Source organism: Astatotilapia calliptera, chromosome 13, assembly GCF_900246225.1.
Source record: "Astatotilapia calliptera chromosome 13, fAstCal1.2, whole genome shotgun sequence".
NCBI lineage: Eukaryota > Metazoa > Chordata > Actinopteri > Cichliformes > Cichlidae > Astatotilapia > Astatotilapia calliptera.
Genome location: NC_039314.1, coordinates 443,575 through 469,477, shown reverse-complemented (window position 1 = coordinate 469,477; position 25,903 = coordinate 443,575). Strand labels below are relative to the sequence as shown.

The 25,903-nt window shown below is 42.0% G+C and overlaps 1 protein-coding gene, 2 long non-coding RNA genes and 1 pseudogene across 5 annotated transcripts in view; 1 reads left to right on the top strand and 3 right to left on the bottom strand.

The window, feature by feature from the left end:
* LOC113035143 (protein NLRC3-like) overlaps positions 1–25,903 on the bottom strand; it is a 312,272-nt gene that overhangs the window by 164,591 nt on the left and 121,778 nt on the right. The gene's annotated exons all lie outside the window — the stretch shown is intronic.
* Positions 1–25,903, top strand: part of LOC113035137 (NACHT, LRR and PYD domains-containing protein 12-like) — a 257,654-nt pseudogene that overhangs the window by 131,802 nt on the left and 99,949 nt on the right.
* LOC113035158 (uncharacterized) lies at positions 15,918–17,513 on the bottom strand. Of its 3 annotated transcripts, none has more exons than XR_003274300.1 (5): positions 17,495–17,513; positions 16,943–17,133; positions 16,668–16,833; positions 16,387–16,542; positions 15,918–16,165 (listed from the first exon to the last, which is right to left on the bottom strand). It is a non-coding gene; the product is annotated as an uncharacterized LOC113035158 (long non-coding RNA). The 3 variants fall into 3 exon arrangements; XR_003274299.1 differs by having other exon boundaries at positions 17,032–17,133; XR_003274298.1 differs by having other exon boundaries at positions 16,668–17,133.
* On the bottom strand, positions 17,523–18,188 carry LOC113035160 (uncharacterized). Its single transcript, XR_003274304.1, has 3 exons — positions 17,855–18,188; positions 17,689–17,780; positions 17,523–17,588 (listed from the first exon to the last, which is right to left on the bottom strand). It is a non-coding gene; the product is annotated as an uncharacterized LOC113035160 (long non-coding RNA).

Below are 25,903 nucleotides of genomic sequence, written 5' to 3'. Positions count from 1 at the left end.
TTTTGTTTCTTGTTGCTTCCACCATGGAAGACTGTTTATCTTGGACATCCTTGCGAATGTCTGGTTTCAGCAAATCTAGATGTGATCTCAGATCTCATCCCATGAAGAGCATTGCAGGTGTGTGTCCAGTTGTTGCATGAGTGGTAAGACAGTAAAAAAATTGTCAATTTTCTGTTGTAGCGGTTTCCCCTCTGTGCGACTGGCTGGTTCAGCTTTGTTGCAGGATGATGGTGAGCTGAAGTGATATGTCGTATGCCGTTACTCCTAAGGAAACACTGGAACTCCTCTCCAGTAAACTGATGACCATTGTCACTTACGAGCTGTTGTGGCAGACCTGTGCGTGCAAACGGTGACCAAAGACTATTGATCGTGCTGGCAGCTGTTGCTTGCTTTACGGGGAAGATTTCTGGCCACTTTGAGTGGGCATCAACCACAACCTGGAACATTTAGTCCATAAATGGGCCAGCATAGTCTATATGAATGCGTTGCCATGGAGCGGATGGCCACTCCCACGCGTGTACAGGTGCTGTTTGAGGCTGGCGCAGCGTCTGCTGGCAAACAATGCAGGATTTAGCCATATTCTCCATTTCACAATCAGTGCCTGGCCACCAAACATAGCTTCTAGCAAGACCTTTCATCTTAACACCCAAATGTCCATCGTGCAGTGAGTCCAGTACCTTTGTACGTAGTTTGGGTGGCAGGATGACACGAGTTCCCCACATGACACATCCTTGGCAAACGGATAGTTGGTCTTTGCGGGTGGAGTACGCAGAGAACTGAGTGTCACTACAGGACGGCCAACCATTCACAGTAAGATCATTTGACAAGATTGTGTTTTGGCTCGTTTCTCTTTTCACCTGAGCACTTGTGACAGGTAGGGGTTCCATTTGTGTAACATGAAACACAGTAGCTGGATCAGTCATTTCTTCGGTGGGTTGCATGTGTGGAAGACGTGAAAGTCCATCTGCATTTCCATGTAGCTTTGTCCCTTTGAACTCAATGGTGTAGGTGTGTGCACCCAGGAACAAAGCCCAAGCAAGCGTACGCAAGCCATGGTTGGAATACCTTTCTGAGGGTTAAAGATGGACACCAGCGGTCGGTGGTCTGTGATCAGGGTGAAGTGTCGTCCATATAAATACTGATTAAACTTCTTCACTCCCCACACTAGACTGAGTGTTTCTCTGTCTATCTGCGTATAGTTGCGCTCGGCTGCATTTAGGGACCTTGAGGCAAAGGCAAGTAGTCGTTCGGATCTATCAGGCATTTTGTGAGATAGCACGGCACCAATGCCATATGGTGAGGCATCACAGGCGAGGCGAAGTGGTAGCTTGGGGTCAAAGTGTGTCAGAACCTCCTCTGATGTAATGAGCTGCTTAACTTAACTAAATTAAATGCCTCTTCATAGTTTTTTGTCCATTTCCATTTGACATTTTGTTGCAGCAGAGAGTTCAGCGGGTGCAGGACTGTTGAAAGGTTTGGTAGAAACTTGTGGTAATAATTAATTAAGCCCAAGAATGAACGTAGCTGACTCACATTTTTAGTGTCTGGTGCCTTCAGGACTGCTTCAACTTTGTCCTCGGTTTTGTGGAGCCCATGTCTGTCGATCTTGTGTCCTTTAATTGGGACGAACTTTTGTTTGGATATTTATACTCAGTAAATGTAGATAAAATGTCTAAGCAGTTGTATGGTATCCTGAGTTTGGCTGCCCGTAAAATTATTACCAAGAAATGGCTTAGTGTGAAAATTCCATCACTGGGTGATTGGCATGAGACTGTACATGGGATGTTTAAAATGGAAAGAATTACCTTCATTAAAAGACTCCAGTTTGATATATTTAGTGAAATTTGGGGTAAATGGAAACACTACATCCGGTTAAGGAGACCCAATCTTGTTTGAATCTCTGTAACTATATATGCCACATTTCTGAATCGTTATGTGTTTATATGTATATGTTAGTATGTATGAGACTACAAGTGAACACATATGTAAGTAGGTATGTGTATGTATGCTTAAGAATATGGGTGTGTGAGTGAATATGTGTGTGCGAGTACATACACACTAGAGGGTACACCCGTCTGTTTTTCTTATTTTTATTTATTTATTTATTTTTTCCACATACTCAATGGCATCCTTGAAGAACTCACATTTGTTTTTGTTTGCTCTCAATCCATATTTTTCTAGCCTGGCCAGGACTGCTGTTAGGTTAGCCAGATGAGTCTCCTCATCAACACCAGTGACTATTATGTCATCCAGAAAACACTGTTCCTGGAATGCCTTGTAGGACCTGATCCATGGCACGTTGCCATACTGCTGGGACACTGGCGATACCAAATACCAGCCTGTTGTACTGATATAGGCCTTTGTGAGTGTTTATCACCACATATTTCCTGGATGTCTCTTCTACTTCCAACTGGAGATAAGCCTGGGCAAGGTCAGTTTTTGAAAAGTGTTTGCCACCTGCGACTGCTGTGAATATGTCTTCTATCCGCGGAAGTGGGTACTGATCTATGTGGAGAACTGGGTTCACTGAAACCTTAAAATCACCACAGATCTGCACTCTGTCACTTGCTTTCTTGCTTACTGACACTATTGGTGTAGCCCAATCTGACCATTCCACCTTGGTGAGTATTCCTTGCTCTTCCAAGCGCTGGAGCTCTGCTTCGACTTTGGGGCATAAAGCATAAGGTACAGGACGTGCCTTGTGAAATCTTGGTTTTGCATTGTCCTCCAGTATGATCTGTGCTTTAATATTTTTCAGAGTGCTGATTCCATCTTTGATCACCTGGGCACGGTTATTAAGTTTCTGTTTCAGTCTTTCATCCACAGAATGTGCACTCGGGCCTCGTTCCAGTCTCATTGACATAAAGTTCCAGGTTGCGTTTCTTTTTCTCATATTCCACTTTCACTTTTCCCAGAGGAGTTATTCTTTCACCTGTGTATGTTTTCAGTTTCACCGAGGTGTGTTTCAGTTTCAGATTGGGGAATTTGTCTCTGTAATCTTCATATAAGATCAGTGAGAGGGCAGACCCAGTGTCCAGTTCCATCTGTAACTCAACCTCTTGTATTTTTGGTGTGAGCCATATTGCATCATTGTCTTTCTCTTGCATTGTGTACAGCTCCAGGCATGCCAAATCCTCCTGAGAATCATTTGAGTCTTTCTCAGTTACTTCATGCAGCTTTCGGTCTCTTTTGCACATTTAGTTTTTGTTTGATGCTGCGCAACAAGTTGTATGTTTTTCCTCCCATGACACTCAGGAACACAGCAACTTTCCTCTCATCCTCTATTTTGTTAGCCAGACAATATTGTTCATCTCTCACCACATATGTTGTTCAATCCTCTTTGCCATTATCAAAAATGTCCATTTGTCCAACGCCTCCTGACATTTTCTCAGTATTTTCAAAAACATCCTTCACTTAAAAGAACTGATGTTACTCACGTCCTCTCTGCAGCGCACTAGCCAGGCGAGTGAGTTAGTATCCACACGGATGATTAGTTGTTTTTGCCGTAACCTTTTTCGTGTCTTTTGGCCACTTTCACAAGGATTTCCCCCTCCTGTCGTCCAGTGCACATTGGAGATCCGTTTTAATGCCATTTTTCGGCTAAATTATCCACACCCACTGCCGCGCTATGCATTCTGGGATATGTTGGGCCACGAAGTCTACACTGCCACAGCCTTAAAATTCAGGGAAATGAAGGACGCATTTCACGGCCGCATTTGGAGCAGCCTTTGAATTGGGACAGCCTTCGGCGCGCCGCTGTGACGTAATCGGCCTTGAAATGCGTACTTTAAGGCTGCAGACCCTGAATTGGGATACAGCCACTGACATGAGACAACCCTTCACAATAAAACAGGAAACAAGAAACAGACGCAGACTTGACACTGAACCTATACTAAACACGAGACACAACCTAAGAACTAATCCCTCACTAAGAATAACAGAAACATGGAATACCAATAAACAAAAGCATCGGGATACAAACCATAATACAAAGTAATATAAGAACTGAAAATGCTGGGTCAAAATGACCCAGAACCGTGACAAAAGCCCAGAGTTCAGTTTGGTCTTGAATTCTTTTAGTTTCTTCTCCACGTTCAACGACCGATTTACTTTTTGGTCCTTTGTGAGATGAATTTCCAAATATCTTATTTCTGATTTAACAGGAATCTTACAGTTTATCATTTATGGCAAAGAGTTCACAGTTATTAGGATTTAACGTTAATCCAGATGTCTTGGAGAGTTTTTACATTTTTCACTAGTTATTGGAGCTTGATTTGTTTTATCTTGAAGATGGCTGTTAGAAAGTGTGTGTGTGTGTGTGTGTGTGTGTGTGTGTGTGTGTGTGTGTGTGTGTGAGTGAGTGAGTGAGTGAGTGAGTGAGAGAGAGAGAGAGAGCGCGAGAGGTTGCGTCTTGATTTAAATCGAGTAGTTAATAGTCAGTAAGTGTCCGGCTGCTCCTGTATGCGATTAGAATGATGCCACCTTCTCCCATAGTCCAGCCAATGATGCGATTCACATTCGTGTATATACGCAGCTAATCAACATGGTTGACAGGCTATGACAGCGTCCTTATGTGTTTTAGCTAGCAAAGCGGCGTGGCTGATGTGGAGTGATACATCTGCTGTTGTCAGGCCTGCAGGTATCAGGCTGTTGTTCTCCTTTATCTCATAGTGGACAGAAATTATTTTTTGCAGTGGCACAAATAATTTGTGTGGCATCAGATTTGATGCCGAACAGCTGATTGTTCTGTAAATAGTTTGAAATGTTTATTTTAAAAACGTCTTGGCTGCATTTTTAGGTGAACAGCTGCAAAAAACTTTGTTGTTTGCATAACTCACATAACTCATAACTCAAACATTACAAAATCCAAACGCTGAACTGCACCTATGCCACAGAGCTTCATTCCAACACATCAAATTAATGACGTTCCTTTCAATAAACCTTGGACACACACAATTAACAGGAGTAACATCCCCACTAATCTGCCTGTTAAACCTAGCTAACCCAGCCTAGTCTTCCGTACATACTGGCGATGGGTATTTATGTACCTCCATACCGTCAGCTGTGAGGAAGACAAACTGTCTTAAACACAAACTGCGGCGGTACTCCCAAGCCAATGGCTTCAGCCGCCTGATGCACAATAGAAAGCAAATCAGTACAACGCCTAATGCAGGTGAAACTGCTGAAACCTAACAGGGGAATAAGACTCCTGATTGAAACAGCTGTGTGAAGCCACAGGCTTACTCTAAAAGGCAACAGCGAACCTTAAAACTCTCACCAATCAAACTATATATAAATAATCCAATAAAACCTACAAACTCTTCTGTTGACAAGTTGTTGTGGCTCCTCCAGCAAATGGCCGCAGCAGGCTAAACATGAGGACGCTGATGACGACAACAACAAACACATGAGATGCACTTCTGCACTATTTGCTCCTTTAATTCCACATGTTACTGTCCACTATACAAATCAGCACATCGAACTATTAAACAAATGCACAGACTGCACAAACACAATAACTGCATCTCACAAAGAATTACACCAATTACTACACCAAACTACAACATCGGCCTATGGCATCAATTAGTGCATAAAACATACATCAAGTTACAGCCAAAAATGCATCAAAATGACTCAAGCTGGGGTCAACAGGTTTCCCCTCATGCTCACCCGACCTTTCTGCTCATCAGGTGAGTGCAACCACATTTATCACCTAACACGCCCACGAGTCACGCCCCACACCCGTGCACCAATACAAGGTGTGCATTTAAACCAACCCTCTTAATCCAAAACAAAAAGGAACAACTCATATGGCTCCTACACTTGTGCTCAAGAACTCAGTCCTATATTTTAGGTTATTCTGAATAAATCGTTCATGCCCTCTCTTTGGAAAGAAGCTGTTGTGGTTCCTGGTCCTAAATCTAGTCGTCCAAAAGTTCTAAACGACTTCAGGCCTGCTGCCCTCACCTCAGTCTTTGAACAAATCATCAGAAATGTGATTATGGAAGACACTGAACTTCAGCTTGATTCAATGCAGATTGCACATGAGCCCAATAGAGGAGTGGAGGACGCGCTTTTGATTCTACTTCACCTGATTGTCAAACATGTAGAGAGTAAAGGACTTCAGTTCATCGATTTCTCTGCTGCTTTCAATAACACAGCCCCAGATTTGAATCAAAAGACTTTTAGAACAGTTTGAAATCCGGACAAACCTGAGCAAGTGCAGTCATATAAATATCTTGGGGCCATTGAGTCTGTTTTATCATGAGAATGATGCAGGACAAAGTCTTATAAAAGCAGCTTTGTCCCTGCTGCCGTCACTAAACTTAGTAACTAATAACTGTTTTCCTGATTTGATTCATCGCGTCTAATTTCCAAATATGTGTCTGTCAGGTTTAAATCGATGTGTGTGTTTGTGAAGGGATGACAAATGCTATTATTTTTCTGTAAAGCAAATTTACGTAAAAGTAAAGTAACCTTGATATGTCAGGATGTAGATGTCCCACCCAAAAACGTCATCAGCCCTGAAACATCGGTACTGTTCAAGGCAGCATTGCTGTCCACACGTCCATCAGAGTGTTAGAGGTGGCTGTCACAGATGTTGCAGTCTGCTCTCTGTTTCCATGAAACAACCACACTTGAAATGATCATTAAAGCTACCTGTACTAAAGGAAGCTGAGAACATGGCAGACGTGGGACTGACTGTGATCAGACTGTGACGATTGTTCTTGAGCAGATCTACAGGTCAGCTGTTCCACATCATGTTTCTAGGATGGAGCCGTTTGGAATAATGCCGCCCTCTGCTGGACAGATATCGTGTTGTCCCTGAGTCCTTCTGATCCTCAGCACTTTCTATCAGGAGACAACGCACTCAGGTCCCATCTGACGTTGTTCACTTGATGTTCTGAAGCCCAGTACGGACCTTAACACGGGCTCCATGTGGACATATTAGATTAAATGTTTTTTAAGACCAGTTTCTTGAATTACATGACGGTGTGATTTTTATTTTGTGCTTTTAGTGCAGAGAGAGTCTCTGTGGAGGTTGGATGTTCTCCCCGTGTTTGTGTGGGTCCTCTCAGGGGACTCTGGCTTCCTCCCACAGTTCACACACATTCAGGTAGTGGGGTTAGGTTAACTGGTGAATAAGTGTGAGCGTGAACGGTCGTCTGTCTCCTCACCCTGTGTTAGCTGGGATCCACTCCAGCTCGTACATGCCCGTCAGGCACCGTCCTCATACCTGTTCTGGTAAATCCAGTCCTGGAAGACACAGCTCACCTGGAATCTGTGTTCATGTTATAAAATGTTACATTTCATTAGAAGTTGGTTGTATTCCAGTTTTATGTTGCAGTTTTCACTTTTGAAAGGGAAGGTTAGTCCAGCTCAGTCAGATGCTGAATGCTCTCTTTCAGTACGTTGTTGTATTAAACGATGACTCAGCAGACGACACATTGTAGCCATGTTAAAAATCATGCAACAGACCCTTGGTCACGATGTCGTTGTGGGGATGTCTAAAGGCTGGCTTCCTTCTAATAACCGTAACAAGTGTTTATGGCGCTCCTTGTGATGCTGGGTCAAAGTTCAGCCTCTGAAGACCTCGACGTGTTTGAAGTTATCCACAGGCTGCGAGGTCCACTTCAAAGGTGTTCTATGTTAGATGTTGGTCAGGTTAATCAAAATGGAAACTGTTGAGTTTACACATTAACCAACATGGTCCAGCACTAAACATCGTAACGCCTTTAGTTTTTGGAGAGAGGATGCTGCCATCAAATTCAAAATGGGCTAATATTTTTCTTTAAATGTTTCATTTTCTCACTTTGTTTAAAATACTGGTTTATAGGATTTGCAAATGATTGCATTCTGTTCTTAATCATATTTAACACAGCGGATCAAACGTGGGGAAGTGGGTGTTATATTCAGATTGTGGGATAAATTTAGGAAATGTAAAACTTTTGATGTTAATGTTGTTTATTTGCAGGGTTTAAAAATAAATGTGTTTATTGTTTGAAACTCATACTTGGCCTTCTACTCTTCATGGCTGCTTAACGAAGCTAACAGGGTGGACAGTCTGAGGAGCTGGGAAAGAAAAGCGTCTGAACTGCTTTAAATTTCTTGAAGACGTTTTATCCAAGAAGTTTCTTCAGTTCTGAGAGAACGGCGCGGCGGTGGGTGTGGATAATGTTGCCGAAAGAAAACGGCGGAAGAGGGGCGGCTGAAGAGTAAACTTTCAGAAGTAAGTACTGAATATTATGTCACTTATTTATGTGCAAATGTTTAATAATGAAGAACATTAAAACATTCCTGTTGGCCACATGTTGGCAAAGTTATGTGACATTAGTGATGTTTGTACTTTCAGCGTTTACTTGGTTTTAAAGCCTTTACTTTAAAATATACGCTGTTCAATAGTCGACCTTAATCCTACAGAGAATGTGATGATTTTGTGGATAATTAAAGTCAGTCATTTATCCACAAACACAACAAGCTGAAAGTCAGTGATGCTGCTCGGTTTGCAGTCCTGAACATCACGGCACAAGCAGGATTCACTGCACCGTTAATGTTAGCTATGTTATATTGCTGCCTCTGTTCGGTGGTGTCGAGCCAAACGGACTTTAACGTGTGTTTGAACGAGCTGACGGTTCACTCGTTAAGCTGAAAGAAAGATGCTTTAATCACAGCAGTCACACATGTGTCCACTGCACCATCTGGGAACTCTTCTTGTTTAGCACTCGTAATAACACAAACACTAAATCCTCCTTCTCTGGTGCTGTTGTGTAGCAGTGTGTACACCTGAGACTGTCACCTGTCTGTCTGTCCTGCACAGGGCTGAACTGGGACAAAAAATCGGCCTGGGCATTTTGACTAGAGACCGGCCCACCAAAAATGTGACGTCATTCAGGGGTAAAAACCGCAAAGGATTCTGGGAACTTGTGGCAAGAGGTACTAGCGCATGCAGGCTTTCAATTGAACTCAGCTACAGAGCGATAAAAAGAAACACAAAAAATAGCCGGTGTTGTGCCAAAAAGTGATTGTCTGCCAAAAAGTGATTGCTCGTATTTAAATTGCTATAAGTAACTTGTTGGGCTATAATATGTGAAACATATGTCAAATGCATCCCTCATGGATGACATAAAGTCATCTCTCCATCTCCATCTCCTGCTCTTTTATTTCTCTCTCTTGCTCCATCTCTCTCTGCTGCTCTTCTGTCTCCTCTGTCACAGACTTCTCCACTTTTGATGATAAATCAGCCTGGTGCAACATGTAAGGATTGGCACAATTTGTTAAGATTTTGAGGAGTTTGAGAAACTAACCTTAAGCATAAAATAAAATTTACTATCAGTAACTTCATAGCACCCGCCCAGCAGTATATAAACTCCGTCATGCTAGCTAGTACCAGTTATTCTAAGCGACTGTAAAAAGTCAGCACAACGAAAACAAACTACAACTAAACTTGGTTTATATCTGACACAGATAGACAGCAGGTCATAACTTCTTACCTGAAGTTCAGTTCCTCTGCCACTATGACCGGTGGCGGCCTCGGGTCTCTCCTCCTCTTGCCTCCCCTTTCCCTTATCCACCTGCTGGCCTCCACCACTTGCTGATGTTGCTAAATCTGTGGAAGCTATGCCACAGCTACCGCCAAACAATTCAGTTATTTTTACACATTTGGCAGCGTCTGCCTGAAGGGCTTGTTTCTTTTTGGCCCTAATTTTTTCTGCACCTTCTTTCCTTTTTTTGTTCTCCATTTTCTTTAGTTCATCTATAAGATTGCTAAACAAGGGGGAGGGTGCATCCGCCCTCCTCGGCTGTAATTGGTCCAGCCCAGAGTCGATCATGACCAATTGGCCAATCCAACACCTTTCATTATTTATACCCTTCCAAAAAAAAAAAAAATCGATCGGCCCATAAAAGCAAAAAATCGCCAGCGGCCCACCGGGCAAATGCCCGGTATGCCCGATGGCGAGTCCAGCTATGGTCCTGCACTCTCTCTCTGTTTCTTTCTCTCTGATTGTGGAATAAAAGTATGAACATGTGTTTATAAGTCACACTTGTGTTTGAATCCTGCACCTTATCACACATTTGATTTCCATGTGTGACGACTGCAAGTGTCCAGAGTGAGGACAGACTGAGGGACCCACTGCTGCACATCATCTGTGAGGCTTTGCAGCCCTGATGATCCACCAGGACAAACTCAGCAGTGTGTGAGGAAGAGGAGGAGGAAGAGCCAGCAGCAGCTGACAGATGGAGAGAATAGACAGACTGTTCCCTGTTTGTGAAGGACTGCTAGGAAAGTTTAACATAACTGTCTGTGCTGAATCAGTCTTATTAGGTAATGTTCAAATAATGTTGTCATTCCAGTGTTTTCAGTGTGGGAGAAAGTACTCAGGGCCTTCAAGTTACACACTATGAAAGGCAGCAACAAGTTTAATGTTCAGAAACCTAAAGTCTGTATCAGCAGCAGAATGGAGCTAAAAATAAATGTTTGTTTCAGTTCTATGAAGCTTTGAGTATTTTGGATCAGTAGCACTGCTGTGTTTGTTGCATCATATTGCTGTGATTGTTTATTTGCTTTATATATTCTGAGCTAAGTTGATCTATAGTGTTACATCATATTCTATAAGGATGTTATGTGTTTGTAGACTTTCTGCCCAGTTTGACCCATTTAGCAGAAGTCAGCCTGTTTAAGGCTCTGATGTCTATTCTGTATGACTTAAAGCAGTTATGACATGGTCTGATTTTCTCACCCAATAAAGGAATATTTCATTTATCAGTCTACTCTTCATTCTATCAGACACAGTTATCACAGCTCGTACATTTGCTTTTTACACATATATGTAAGCACTGAGCCACATTTAGTAATGCCAACATATTAAAAGAACAATATTTCTCTCTTATATATGATACATCTATATACACACTGTCACAGATACTTGAGTGTCTTTGAGTGAAGATTTAAGGTGATAGGAAATATAAATAACTGCAGCTTGAATCTTTGACACAGAGTTCATGCTTCAGAGTTCAGATGTTCAGAGTTCATGGACCGTTGAGGCTGCGAACTTTAAGGCTGCAGACCCTGAATTGGGATACAGCCATCGACTGTGGAAACCTTGCAAGTGGATCGTAAAGGTTGTTACAGAGTCTTTCATGTCTAAATTTGCCGTTAATAATTATATAATTGTAGGAATCATCTAGTTTGCTTACACTGATTACGTTGGCACTTTGTTAGCGCTACAACAACGGTCAGACCCCCGAGGCATCTAAACTTTAGTAAGAATGTGCACTTTTGACACCTCTGGTTAGCATTTAGTGGTCAGTTTCAAACGTATTTGATTTTTGCTTGTTATGAACAAATTCACTTCACTACTTTTCACGATCTGTAACATCAATGCACATTGTTCCATTTACTGCATATTGCACTTTATTCATATCTCTCATTCCACCTGCAAAAACATTGTAAAGGTCGTCACAGAGAGTTTTATATATGTATAAATACTAATATTCTCTATTTATTCTGTTTTATTGCCAAGATGTTAGTTAGCCTTTGTTCAGTTGTCTTTTATATGTCAATAGATACGTATGTCACAAATAAAAGTTTCTTGTAAATTATGTTTTTGTAAAGAATTTTCTCCCAAATCTCTTACATGCTAACTGTAACGTGTTATTTCTGCTAAAACCTGAACTTAAATGTGTATATGGTGTTTATCTGTTTTTCTCTCTGTTTTAGATGCAAATATCAAATTGGAGTTCTGCCTCCAGGCCAGAATTGCAGGAATGCACCACGTGTTGGCTGTTTCACTGCCCTCTGTGCCCCACTCTCAGCCCTGCTGTCAGGGCAAAGATTGAGCAGCATATAAATGGACACATTCAAAGTGCTTTGCCTTTCAAAGGTATGTTGGTATTAAATATACCTCATAGTTAAAGTCATAAATATGCACTTCTTTTCAGCACCTCTGCAGGTCTTTGTTGACTTAAAAGTTATTTTTCACATTGTACAGTTCAGTTCATTCATCAGCGAGAGAAAAAAGTGTTTTCATTAAATATTTTTCCTGTTCACCACATTTCCTGACAGCTCTTGTGATCCACACCATTTTGCTTTCATTATTGAGGACGGCTTGGATATTTTTGTTAATATGTACAATCTGATTGTTAGATAAACTGACTGCATTCTATACAACTACATTTAAATTACATGTTTTTTCTTTTTTTCTCTCTTACAGACAAAATGATGTGCCGGTGCACTTTCACTGCCCTTCTGTAACATGACAGTCATACAGCGTGGGGATATGGCAAGGCAATTATTGTCATGTCAGCATTCAGGACTGCTCCCCACTGAACTCTCCGTGGAGCCTCGTCTCCCTCTCCATGTCTCGTCTCCAGCATCTAAACCATTTCCTGAATCTTGGGTAGAACATTCATGTGCTCCACCCTCTGTGCTAAATGAAACTGGGGCTTGTGGAAAGTCCATGAAAATGAAACGTCCTCACTGTGGTCTTAGTCTTCTTACAAAAAAACTTCAAGGCTCACATGATGAGGAGGCATTCAAACAGGTCAATAGATGTTTGCCTGGCCTGTCATCCACAGTGTTTTTGTGTAGAGGGACTTCTTCCTCTTTGTTTTTCAGTTTGCAGAGGACATGGAGCTCTTTTTAAAAGCATGTGCTGACGAGCAGAGACTACAGGTCAAAGCGATGTTTGACATTTAATGGACAGATGAAGGCACTGGCTGTTTGTTTGTGTTTTTTATCTGTTGTTTGTTTTTCAGTGTACAGAATTCCAGTTAAACTTATTATAAAATGCTGTTCACTTGTTTCCATACTTATAGTAAAAAATGTAAGTGTAAATGTAACAGCATTGTTTATACTTGTAACTTCAGAGTAAAAAGCTTATTGTTGATATTAACATTAATGTATTATCCTGTAATCAATAATATTTTTATGCATTTTACGCATTAACCCTCTGATCTCTATCCTGGCCATTTGGGGCCACTTCACTTCTCCTTGTTTGACTGCTACACTGCAGTGGACCAAAAGAATGACGCAGGTTTGATCTTAAGGCTCTAATAGTTGTGTGTGTTGTGCATGACATTGCAACGCAAACATGTATTTGCAAGATAGACTGGAATAAATTATGATGCATCAAATATTACACAGGCTGCAGTGAATTGTTGTTGATACAGGTTATTGAGCTTTGAGTTTCCCAGTCAAACGTAGCTTTGACACACATGCTAACACTCTTACTCTTGTACATTTCATAACAAGACACCAAAGCCAAAATATTAGCTCTCAAAAAAAATTCAAAGCTGCAGCTGCAGCACACACAGCAACAAACACTGTTAGTAAATGTGTCCTGGAGTTTCTGCAGGTGCAGAAAGTGCTGCTGCTGTAAGTCAGCCTAACAGCTTCCAGATCACTGATATTTCTGGAAAGATGGCAAGAAGGGCATCACTGCTCATTTCTACAATCTCCCAGATCTTGGAATACAAGCCCCTGTCCCATGAAAACCACTTCACAGTAGTAGGAGTCCACTAAAACCTACAAATGAAGAGTGATCCTGGAAGAAATAGGGCGCACACTAGTGACCTCAACAGTTGCAAGACAGCCTTGTCCCCGATGCTTATATGAAAAAAAATATGAAGATTTATGAAACCATTAGGACTTTATTACTGTTTTATCTGAAAAGCTACTGGTAATATTTAACCTAACTGGGATTTAAAGTGTAAAAAACAGAATGTAGATAAAATTTTGGTTTTGATGAAAAGGAGTGGAGCTTGTGAGCCACAATGTAAGCAGTGTTGCTTTGCTGACATGCACTCGATGCTGGCAGTACAAGCATTGTAGTGGTTCTTATATTTTTGTAAACTAACTGTATAATATATTGAGCCATTCAACAGTACACAAATGTTTGTAGGCTCCTTTTTGTATGCAACCTGCATGTCTTTCTGAATTAATTGTTTGTTTATATCATGTTTTTCAGGACAAAGAAGAAGTTAAAGTCAAGTGGAAGCCCTGCTCAACATGGTATGTAGTAACAACTTTGTTGGACGGGAACAGACATTCATACTGTTGATAAATAGTTATCACCTCAATTTGAATTCATGTATTTGGACTAAACTAAATTGGGAGCTGTTAGCTGTCAAGCTGCTCCTCTGTGAGGAGCTTGATAGCTGTCCACCTCCAAAGTCCATTATGAGTTTTGGAGGTGGACATGGTCAAGACTTTTAAGAGTTGGCATAAGACTTCACTTCTTTATAGAGCTTATAGTTGGGGCTGGTTCAGGTCAGCCCTTAGTTATGCTGTCATAGCACCAGACTGCTGGGGGTTAGTGTCTACTCGTGTCATTGTATATATCCAGGAATATGTGCCTGAGGATAGTTGTCATGAAATCAATATTAAATCAAAGGATTCCTTAATGACCACAGCTGGCATGAGTTCTCCAAAGCTGCCTGCTGTCTCAGGATCTGTCTCCAAAAAGAACCAGGGAGCGCTAACATGTTATGTTCTAGACTGATGAAGAAAATGCACATTAAACATAGTATAAACTCACTATGTTAAGTAATGTGAAGAGGATGCCTTTAGCTCCTATTGGGTTGGTTCCTTGATCAGTGCAATACAGAATCATTCATCTGGTTTGATGTAATGTCCTTCAAACACGTCAAAATGAGGCTCTGTAGTCTGTGTGGCCTCCACATGCCTGTATGACCTCACTACAACACCTGGGCATGCTCCTGATGAAGTGGCAGATGGTCTCCTGATGGATCTCCTCCCAGACTCCAGGACTAAAGCATCTGCCAACTCCTGGACAGTCTGTGGTGCAGTTGGTGGATGGAGTGAGACGTGATGTCCCAGATGTCCTCAAATGGATTCAGATCTGGGGAATGGGCGGGCCAGTCCACAGCATCAATGCCTTCGTCTTGCAGGAACTGCTGACACACTCCAGCCACATGAGGTCTAGCGCTGTCTTGCATTAGGAGGAACCCGGGGCCACCCGCACCAGCATATAGTCTCACAAGGGGTCTGAGGATCTAATTTCAGCACCTAATGGCAGTCAGGCTACCTCTGCCGAGCACACGGGGGGCTGTGCGGTCCCCCAAAGAAATGCCACCCACACCATTAGTCACCCACTGCCCAACCATCATGCTGGTGGATGTTTCAGGCAGCAGAAGGTTCTCCAATATGTCTCCAGACTCTGTCACAAGTACTTAGTGTGAACTTGCTTTCATCTGTGAAGAGCACAGGGCGCCAGTGGCAAAGTTGCCAAGCTTGGTGTTCTCTGGCAAATGCCAAACATCCTGCACGGTGTTGGGCTGTAAGCACAACCCCCACCTGTGGACGTCGAGCCCTCATACCACCCTCATGGAGTCAGTATCTGACCGTTTGAGCAGACGTGCATATTTGTGGCCTGCTGGAGGTCATTTTGCACAGCTCTGGCCTTTCTTTCCTACCCCACAGTACCTTTCCTTATCTTTTGTTTCCTACTCTTTTACTTAGTCTTTGATCACGGTTGTCTTTCTAGATAATTAATGTCATTTGTTCTGGGGCGAGTCACTGGCTCGGGTGCATTCTGGGACTGTCAGTTCACCAGTGTGCTGGCATGCTTCTTAACAAACACACCACTACAGCAAACATCTCAGTTGTACTTGTTGATTTCTTCAACAAAACACTGAACAAAAAATGTCCTTGTGAGTGTGCTGCCTGGTGCTTTTACATTTTGTGGTAATTTGAGCAGCCCAGAAAGCATCCCATGAATTCAATGATGTTATTGTATCTGAACATGTGCACTAGTCATTAAATTAGATGGGAAAGAATGATTCAGGGTAAACAACTGCACCAAGGGAATTACATTTTTCTTCTCAACATGTAAAATGTCTGTTGATAAGCAATTTCTAAAACAGACATTATGAAAATCACATTAAACAGATGTGATTAACTTTTTATTCTAGCAAACATAACATCAATGATGACACAATCAGTCTTCATCAGAAGTGCTCAAATCACTCTCATCGTCTGAAACGTCCTCCTCCTCCTCTGAGTCCATTTCCAGGAGTGGTTGGTGGCTGAGGATTCTCTTGTACACGTCCTTTACTTTGAGCGTTTCAGCTTTCAGTTCACTTTGTTTTTAAACCAGGCTATGGAGTCCTTTCTGTGCATCCTCCGACATGCCAACAAGGGAGGCTGTAAAAACAACAAAACTATTAAATATAAGTAAAACAAACAAACAAACCTCACCTCATAAACAAGGAGTTAGGATCATGTAATTAAACTTTTTTTAAGGGAGAAGGCAGTGTTAGCTAGCAACCCAAATATAGGTAAAAGATCCAGTAAGACTTTAGCATCTGCTATTATTTTCAATCAATTCATCACCAAATGTATAAATAAATAAAAGATGTGCTTACAGTCTGAGGAGATTGTCCCCAACACCACAGATCGCATTTGCAACACTGTCCAGTGATGCTGCATCTCCCTGCAAAGGATCATCTCCTCCTCTCTCAGGCGCCTCACAGCCATCACCTTCTCAAAGACCTTTCTCTTTGTCCGGAGGTCAGCAGCAGCTGCAGTTTAACAACATCAGATGGGAAAACATAGCAGCATATTATGATTCAAGAACAAAACATTCAACTGCTGCTCAGATACTGGGAGTTTGTTTAAAAAGGATATTTAGAAATCAAGAGCTTACGTTCACTTGTGCTCTGCCAGGGCCAAACGTCGCTCTGCATGAGGGCATCACTGGATACGATTTGCTTTGTTGCTTGTTTCCTTGTTGTAGTCGTCAACAGCAGCCGCCAAGCGTTTCTTCTCATCTAAGATGACCTTGCGAATTCTGTGTCGCCTCTTGTTGCTATCTGTAAATAATCATAAAAAGGAACACCTTCACATAATGCATATATTTACATTTTAATCTACACTCATCAATTCGTTTGCTAGAACAAATCACATCCAGCTTAAACAAACCTGGATCTGATTTTATTCTGTTTACAAAGTAGCTGTACAAGCTGTACAAACTGAGCATCAAACGGTCCGTTTCAAAGAAACTGTGACACCATTTTGTCTGTAAAGACTTTGTGTTCGCACTCTGATGATGACGACAAGCTCCTCTACTCGTGCCTGCAACGCTCCAAGGCTGCCATCAGTTTGATCCGTTTCTAAGTGAGAGGAATATTAATGAGAACACAGGATGAGTAACAGTCACCAAACTACAGTGGACTCTGTAATCACTGACTTGATGATATTCATTATAAGACATCTGGAGCCTTCATGTGCTGCATTATCATGAGATAACAAGTATGTTGGTGTTCAGCTTTATAAAACCAACTAGTACGACATCACTTCAACCCAGGTCCAATCCAATTTGATCAAACGCAACAACTCTGCCATCAATTCTGCTTTTACAAGCTTATTTTTCATTGTTTGTTGACACTGTCAGAAAGATCTTAACTCTAAGTTCTTTAATGGGGCCATGGTGGGTCCTGTTGTTATACACGAGTGCATTATATTGAGACTCACCTTCAGCCCATTGCTGCAGCGTGTCGTCATCCACACCCAGCTCATTTCTGCTCGCATTCAGGCTCTCCACTTGTTCTCTAAGGATCCTTATGATCTAAGAATACATTAATAAATGTCATTCATATTGACATTTTTAGAGTACTGGTGTTTTCCCCCATTACCACACACATTAAAATGGGTGTTGAAAAAATGACCTTTAGATATCTCTGGCTCAAAGTGCGGCCCAGTTGTTCCACTTTCCTTTTGTTCCAGCCCAAAGCCAGGAGGCTCAGCATGTCTGTTCGCCCTGCATTTCAGTTAGTATACAAATAAGAATGAATGAGCAGGAGACTGAGTGGAATCTCACACACAGACACACACCTGCTTTAGACATGTACTTCGTTGTGATGGCCGCCCTAGACAGGAAACTGTTTACTTGTTCCACCTCTTCTCCAACTGTAGAACCGGCCCCATCCTGAAACGCACCTCCCCATTTGATGTATAGAAAGGAGGTCACAATACATGACTGCTGAATTCATTCAACCTTATAACAAAATGTCTTAAACGTATCCAAGCCTACAAGCTGCAGTATACCTCGCACATCCAAGTGTGAGCTACTCAAAATGAAGTACACATTAAGATAAAGTCAAGTAAATAGTATTACGACAACACCAAGAGAAAAACAAAATAAATATCCACCCATCCAAATATGTATCCACACACACACACGTATGAGTATATGGTTATGGCGTTAACGTCATTTTAACAAGATTAACGCTGACAGCACTGATATATATGTGTATCTTACATCATTTGTGTGTCTCTGGATGTATTTCACAAACTCAGCAACTTCCTCATCTTTCTCAATGAAGACACCTTCAAAGTTCCCCTGCTCTGAAGTGCTGAACGAACACGGTGACAGTTGTTTGAAAAGAAACATCAAAATACAATTTTTGTACAAATCCATATTTGATTTATGTACACAATGCATAACGTACCTTGCATTTGATTGAAAGCGATAAAGCTTGCAGTTTCCATCAACTGAGACGGCGAGCATGTCTGGAGTGCAGGCAGGGCAGCTAAAGCATGGCTCCTTGCACATCCTGTCCACCTCAAACTTTACAGCACTCCACTCCAAGAAACTTTTGCTGAAGGCATCAGCTGATATTCGGCCAGTCTTTTAAGTAGAGGACAAACAACAGAATATTCACGGACAGTCATCATAAACATTGATTTGCACAATTTCCTTAAACTTGACAAATTTAGAAACTCACCCTTCCAAAATGGGCTGTTCGTTCATCCAGCACTTTGACAAAGGCCTTAAGTGACATCCCTGCTGCAGCTTCTTAATGTCATAGAAAGACTGAAAGACATCCATTGAAAACAGGGTGCAGAAATTTAAGGTGCCAGGCCAATATCCACCACCCTGGAAGTCCTTAACTGAGGGGGACCACATTAGGCCACAGCTGGTGCAGCTCACCACTGGCAGTGCAAGGTTATAACGGCCTTTAGGAAGGATAAGGAGAAATCCAGTCATGGCTCAACAAAGACATTCATTTTTTCCCATGTTGTTTTCAAAGCGGTCTGGTAAATCCAAATGACCTTTGACAGGTGCCCACATATACTGCGGGCCGAGGGTAATTCAAAACAATGTAGCAATGTACAATTTGCAATAAAACCTGCAAACACATCTATTGTGTATGTAGTGTGTGACAAAAGAGCAACTTACCATTTATGGTTACAAGAGCCACAATTGCACCGGGTGAAACCTCAACGTTACCTGCTGGGCAGTCACACACAGTCTGGTCTTTGCACAGGCAACAGCCGAACTAACATTAAAAACACACAATATATATAAAAAGAATTGGAAATTAAATGATACACAATAAATATACAATAACAGCACACACTCATAGTACATAGCAATAAATGCATAAGACTTAAAAACCGTACCTATTGGATTGTGAAACTCTGATGAAGGCTGCAAAAACCCTCCTGTTACTGCCTCTCTGCTGTGCAGGACAAAGCGTGTGTGAACTGCAATATCACAGTCAGCACAAAGGAATGGAAGAGGCAGGCAGTCCAGACACCTCACAACTACTTGTTTGCCACACTGACACACACGGTGTGACTGTGGATCCAGAGTAGCTAACATATTGTCTATAAGACAAGGCCTGGCCTCTTTCCACTTTAGCAAGGACACCATGTTTCTGATCGCCCAGTGAGTAGCAGCTGACTCAGACAACGTCTCACAAGTCATGGCTGCGTCCTCTTCTCCATCCTCCAACAACTGAAGGAGCTCCTGACGAAGCACCTCAGTTCCACACACTAACAGAAAAAAAATAAAGAAACTCTTCCACAAAGTGAAAAACACTCTAGGCAGTATGTTTCTTAGGACTGCACAAAAGCCCTGCCTAACTCAACTATAACAACAAATATAAAAGTAAAGGAATCACAATATATACAAGAAGGTAAAGTACCTTTTGTTGGGTTGACACTGGCAACATAACTAGGTTCTTCACGTGGACACTGATGCTGATCTGCAGACACTGGGGGGAAAAAGAGATTGAAGAATATTTACTTACTGAAATTCTTTGGTGAAAACAAGTTGTGAGATAAAATCAATGGTTGTGAGAACACTGACCACGTGGCAACTAGTACTTCGACTGGATGATGGTCTTTGAGGAATAAAATCTCCCTGTCTGTCAAGGGCGGCATCACTTACATTTTGATTAGATACCTTGAGTTTGTAAATGATCAGATTACATAATTGGAATACAATGTATCCAATTCAGGGTTGCAGGAGGATGAAGCCTATCCCAGCTGATACAGGACAAAGACAGGCTGCCAGTTTATTGCAGGGCTAACACGATATGTGTAACAGAAAATCCACTTAAATGTTTGATATTTCTTATAATAATCATAATTATGACTATTATTTAAAGGTTTCTTTAAATAATACATTTTGATTTTTTATAACCTCTAAAATATAAACCTGAGCTGTTTCAGATTCTGACCTCTGACCTCACTGCAGCTCCCTCTTGGAAGTACGTCTGCTTCTTGTCTACCCCCAGTGATGACCGCCTGCCCTTGATATCACGTACTGTACCTGAGGAACAAAAAAGGACAAACACTTGCCTTCATTTAAGAAGTACATTCATACAGAGGTAATCTATGGAAACACACTAGTTCACCCTTTGGGAGAAATCAGTTCCTGTGAAACATTTCTGTAAATGAACATCATGTGGAGAATGAATGAAATGAGTTCTTCAGGTGACTCAGCAGTCCCACACTGACAAATGAAATCTAGTTAAACTATTAAGCATATTTGCTCTTCTGAAATCTGTGTTAAACAACAACAAACATAAATTAGTAACAAAAATACAGCTGAGTAGAGGCTTTACAAACCACCAGCAGCCATAATGCTAAATTTTAATCTTCAAATGTTTCTGAGCCGTCTTCAACCTGCTTTTAACACATTAAAGTCCCACAGTCAATGCAGCCTGACTCAATCCTAGATGTTCAGCACACAGAGACACAGAGGTGCCGTTTAAAGTTTAGTGATAACCTGAGTCACTGATCATTTGCAGTATTACAGAGTCTGGCAGTCTTTGCATGATGTCCACGTCACTGTGAGTTTCTAGCTGACTCTCAGGTGTGACAGGTGTGCCAGCAGGAAAGAGTAATAATAACCTGCATCCTGAGGTTTGTCATGCAGGATTAAAGCAGCCAGGCTTTGTTCACACAGCTAGGATTGTATTTTACACTGACCCTGGGTCAGTATAAGTATCATACAGTTTAAACGAAGCACTGAAACTTGCACATATTTATTACAGATGCACTGAAGCTAATCGAGATATTTGCTGTCAGTCTGTGGCTGCGATTAAACACTTTACTGGAAACTTTATTAACTAGTAACTTCATCAGTCATGACAGAAGCTAATATTTCTGTGCTAACATCGTTTAAACAGTAACAGCTTTCCTCCAATATAAGCTAACGTTTACACCGTAACTTTAAGCTAGCACCATAAAGACGGTAAAACACGTAATAACATCTACAAATGCATCTTAAAGCTGTTATATTAGCACTCGGTGTATTACTAACATAACCACATTAACATTACTGACACTCGCTGACTTTTAATAGTCATTCTATAAATGCTGTCCGTTTAAATGGTCTTACCTGGTGGTCCATATGGTCCATAAGTGAAGCAGAGGGAGCCTGACCATGCGTCACACGTTTGACGAGTTGGGAGTGAGAACGTGTTGGGCTATAAGGAACACACTCACTTCCTGAGCCCTGGGCAATAAGAGACGTTTTGTGTTTTATGATTTATTGATATGTTTGATCCTTTCTGACCTGCGTTAATGAAGCAGTCATTAGAGCACCATGTCCGCTAGAATAGTTCTGTAGTTTGATGCTTGAGTCGTTGCAGACTTGTTGAAACTCCCTCACCCGTCAAAGCAGCGTCTTTGTTATTCGCGTCCAGCAGATGGCAGTGTTTCACTGTCTGACGGCTGTCTGAAGCTTCAGCTGGATTATCCGTTTAAATGAGATCGTTTTATAAAACTTACAACAACAGGCCTGAACCTGCTCAGCTCCAAAGAGCTGGCTAAACGATGGGGCATGTTCAGAATCTTCCTGAAGTTTAACAATTTCCCAAAAAGCTACACAAAGTGAATTTTCATATAAGACAAGAAGGAAAGAACAGGGTGTGACGTGGAAGGGGCACTCTGGCAAACAAATTACTGCTTTTATTAAGTTACAAAACTCGCAGTCTTGTTCACGAGTGATCAGAGAAGGGAACAGGAGATGGACAGATGGATCGGTGCTGCGGCTGCAGACTCTTCACCAGTCCCTCTTTACCAGTCGATTTACGTCCTTACCCTCTGTCACAACGGGACTGAACGGACTCACGCGTAGGCTCTGAGTAGGGAACAATAAAGGTTTTTTATTTACAGAAGCACCAGGTGATCTATTTACACAGTGGGGAAAAGACGGGTTCCGGGAATCCACACACGAACAGGAGGGGGGAAAGACACTTGCAGTCCACACACGCTCCAAAGTCCTCACTCCATCCACGCTCCACGCTCCTCTTCACACTCCACAAGAAACACAAAAGCTCGCTCCAATCCTCACACACTTGATCGCTCAGGTAACACAGGGGCAGGTCCAGGGAAATCTATTCACAGAGATGCAAAAGGTTACTGTAAGAAGATCGCTAGGGAAACACGAGAACGAACTGAGCTGGGGTTAACACTGACGAGAGTCGGCAACGGTCCAGCGACGAGAAATACAGGGCTGCCATCTTCCCAGCCAACATGTATATATGGGCCCCACCTGGTTTTTGCTCGGGCTGGATGGGTACCATGTGGGCATGGGCTCAAACTGGGCTTTTTGTATGGGGCCTACTTGGGTTCTTCACATTAAACCCATATGGGCCATCCCAAGTGAGCACTTTTAGTAGGTCCTAGCTGGGTCAAACATGGGAAACACTTAACTTGGTCCAAAATGGGAAACACATGTAGGACCCACTTGGGTTTTCCACCTGGGATAGACATGGGCAAACACAGTCATTTAAGGATAGGCTGTTGTTGTGTGCCCCAGGTGGGGCAAAGTTAGGTAATCAATATATGTTTTAGTATCGATGACACAGGTGGGCCCCACCTGGTCAAACTAAATGGGTCGCACATGGGCAAATGCAAGTCAGACCCTGAAAACATGTCTATGTGGGCCCCAGGTGGGGCAAAGTGAGGTAATCAATATATTTTTTTAGCACTGATGACATAGGTGGGGCCCACCTGGTCAAACTATATGGGTCGCACATGGGCAAATGCAAGTCAGACCCTGAAACATGTCTATGTGGGCCCCAGGTGGGGCAAAGTTAGGTAATCAATATATTTTTTTAGCACTGATGACATAGGTGGGGCCCACCTGGTCAAACTATATGGGTCACACATGGGCAAATGCAAGTTAGACCCTGAAAACATGTCTATGTAGGCCCCATATGGGTTATGTTAAGTTAATATGGGCATATATTTTATGTGGGCTCAAGATTGTTTAGTATATATGGGACCCACTTGGGTTTCTCACATGAAAGCCATATGGGCAAAACCAAGTGGGAACATATAGTAGGTCCTGGCTGGGTCAAACATGGGAAACACTTCACTTGTTTCAAAATGGGAAACACACGTAGGACCCACTTGGGTTTTTCACCTGGGTTAGACATGGGCAAACACAGTCATTTAAAGAAAAGCATTTGCTGTGTGCCCCAGGTGGGGCAAAGTGAGGTAATCGGTATATATTTTTTGGTACTGATGACACAGGTGGGGCCCACCTGGTCAAACTATATGGGTCACACATGGGCAAATGCAAGTCAGACCCTGAAAACATGTCTATGTGGGCCCCATATGGGTTATGTTAAGTTAATATGGGCATATATTTTATGTGGGCTCAAGATTGTTTAGTATATATGGGACCCACTTAGGTTTCTCACATTAAAGCCATATGGGCAAAACCGAGTGGAAACATATAGTAGGTCCTGGCTGGGTCAAACATGGGAAACACTTCACTTGTTTCAAAATGGGAAACACACGTAGGACCCACTTGGGTTTTTCACCTGGGTTAGACATGGGCAAACACAGTCATTTAAAGAAAAGCGTTTGCTGTGTGCCCCAAGTAGGGCAAAGTTAGGTAATCAGTATATATTTTTTAGTACTGATGACACAGGTGGGGCCTACCTGGCCAAACTATATGGGTCACACATGGGCAAATGCAAGTCAGACCCTGAAAACATGTCTATGTGGGCCCCATATGGGTTATGTTAAGTTAATATGGGCATATATTTTATGTGGGCTCAAGATTGTTTAGTATATATGGGACCCACTTAGGTTTCTCACATTAAAGCCATATGGGCAAAACCGAGTGGAAACATATAGTAGGTCCTGGCTGGGTCAAACATGGGAAACACTTCACTTGTTTCAAAATGGGAAACACACGTAGGACCCACTTGGGTTTTTCACCTGGGTTAGACATGGGCAAACACAGTCATTTAAAGAAAAGCGTTTGCTGTGTGCCCCAAGTAGGGCAAAGTTAGGTAATCAGTATATATTTTTTAGTACTGATGACACAGGTGGGGCCTACCTGGCCAAACTATATGGGTCACACATGGGCAAATGCAAGTCAGACCCTGAAAACATGTCTATGTGGGCCCCATATGGGTTATGTTAAGTTAATATGGGCATATATTTTATGTGGGCTCAAGATTGTTTAGTATATATGGGACCCACTTAGGTTTCTCACATTAAAGCCATATGGGCAAAACCGAGTGGAAACATATAGTAGGTCCTGGCTGGGTCAAACATGGGAAACACTTCACTTGTTTCAAAATGGGAAACACACGTAGGACCCACTTGGGTTTTTCACCTGGGTTAGACATGGGCAAACACAGTCATTTAAAGAAAAGCATTTGCTGTGTGCCCCAGGTGGGGCAAAGTGAGGTAATCGGTATATATTTTTTGGTACTGATGACATAGGTGGGGCCCACCTGGTCAAACTATATGTGTCACACATGGGCAAATGCAAGTCAGACCCTGAAAACATGTCTATGTGGGCCCCAAATGGGTTATGTTAAATTAATATGGGCATATATTTTACATGGGCTCAAGATTGTTTAGTATATATGGGACCCACTTGCGTTTCTAACATCAAATCCATATGGGTGGGCATCCAATGTAGGTCCTAGTTGGGTTAGTGATGGTAAATGTGTACATTGGTTCAAAATGGTAGCACATGCTTATGTGAGGATTCTTCTTCTGTGAAGAGCCTGAGAAAGTGTTATTTGAATAAAGGAGGATTTATTCCAAACAAGCCCATCACAGATTGCGCACAACCCAGGGAGTTCTGAAAGTCAAATTGTAAAAATAATCTCAAAAGAAAGTATGAACATAACTCTCTTTTATAACCTGCAGACGGCACCCATGTGGTACCATTCTCTAAGAAATCACCCTAACTTTAACATATTTGGCACAACCTCAGTCTATCACTTTTGCTACCCTTACGTACAGTCAGATGTTCTTGACCCTTCATTTTTGACCCTCTCAGTATTTAGCCTTGGCTAGCAAATGTACTCAAAGTCCACATTGAGACCTCAAGATGTTATGTGTTATCAGACACTACAACCCAGCTGTCAAGTGAGACTATAGGAACTTTGGTGTTTTTGAACATTCAATGTTACTCAAAACACTCTGCACACTATTCCAAATAACTGGTTTGAAACTGGTTACTTTTTAATTTTAGATTTCATTTTATGTACTTAATGTGAACTCTGCATGGTAGGCTGCATGGTGAGGCTCAGATAAGATAAAATAAGGACTTCATGATTCTTCTTAGGTAAATTCACTTGTCACAGCAGCAATAATAAGTGATTA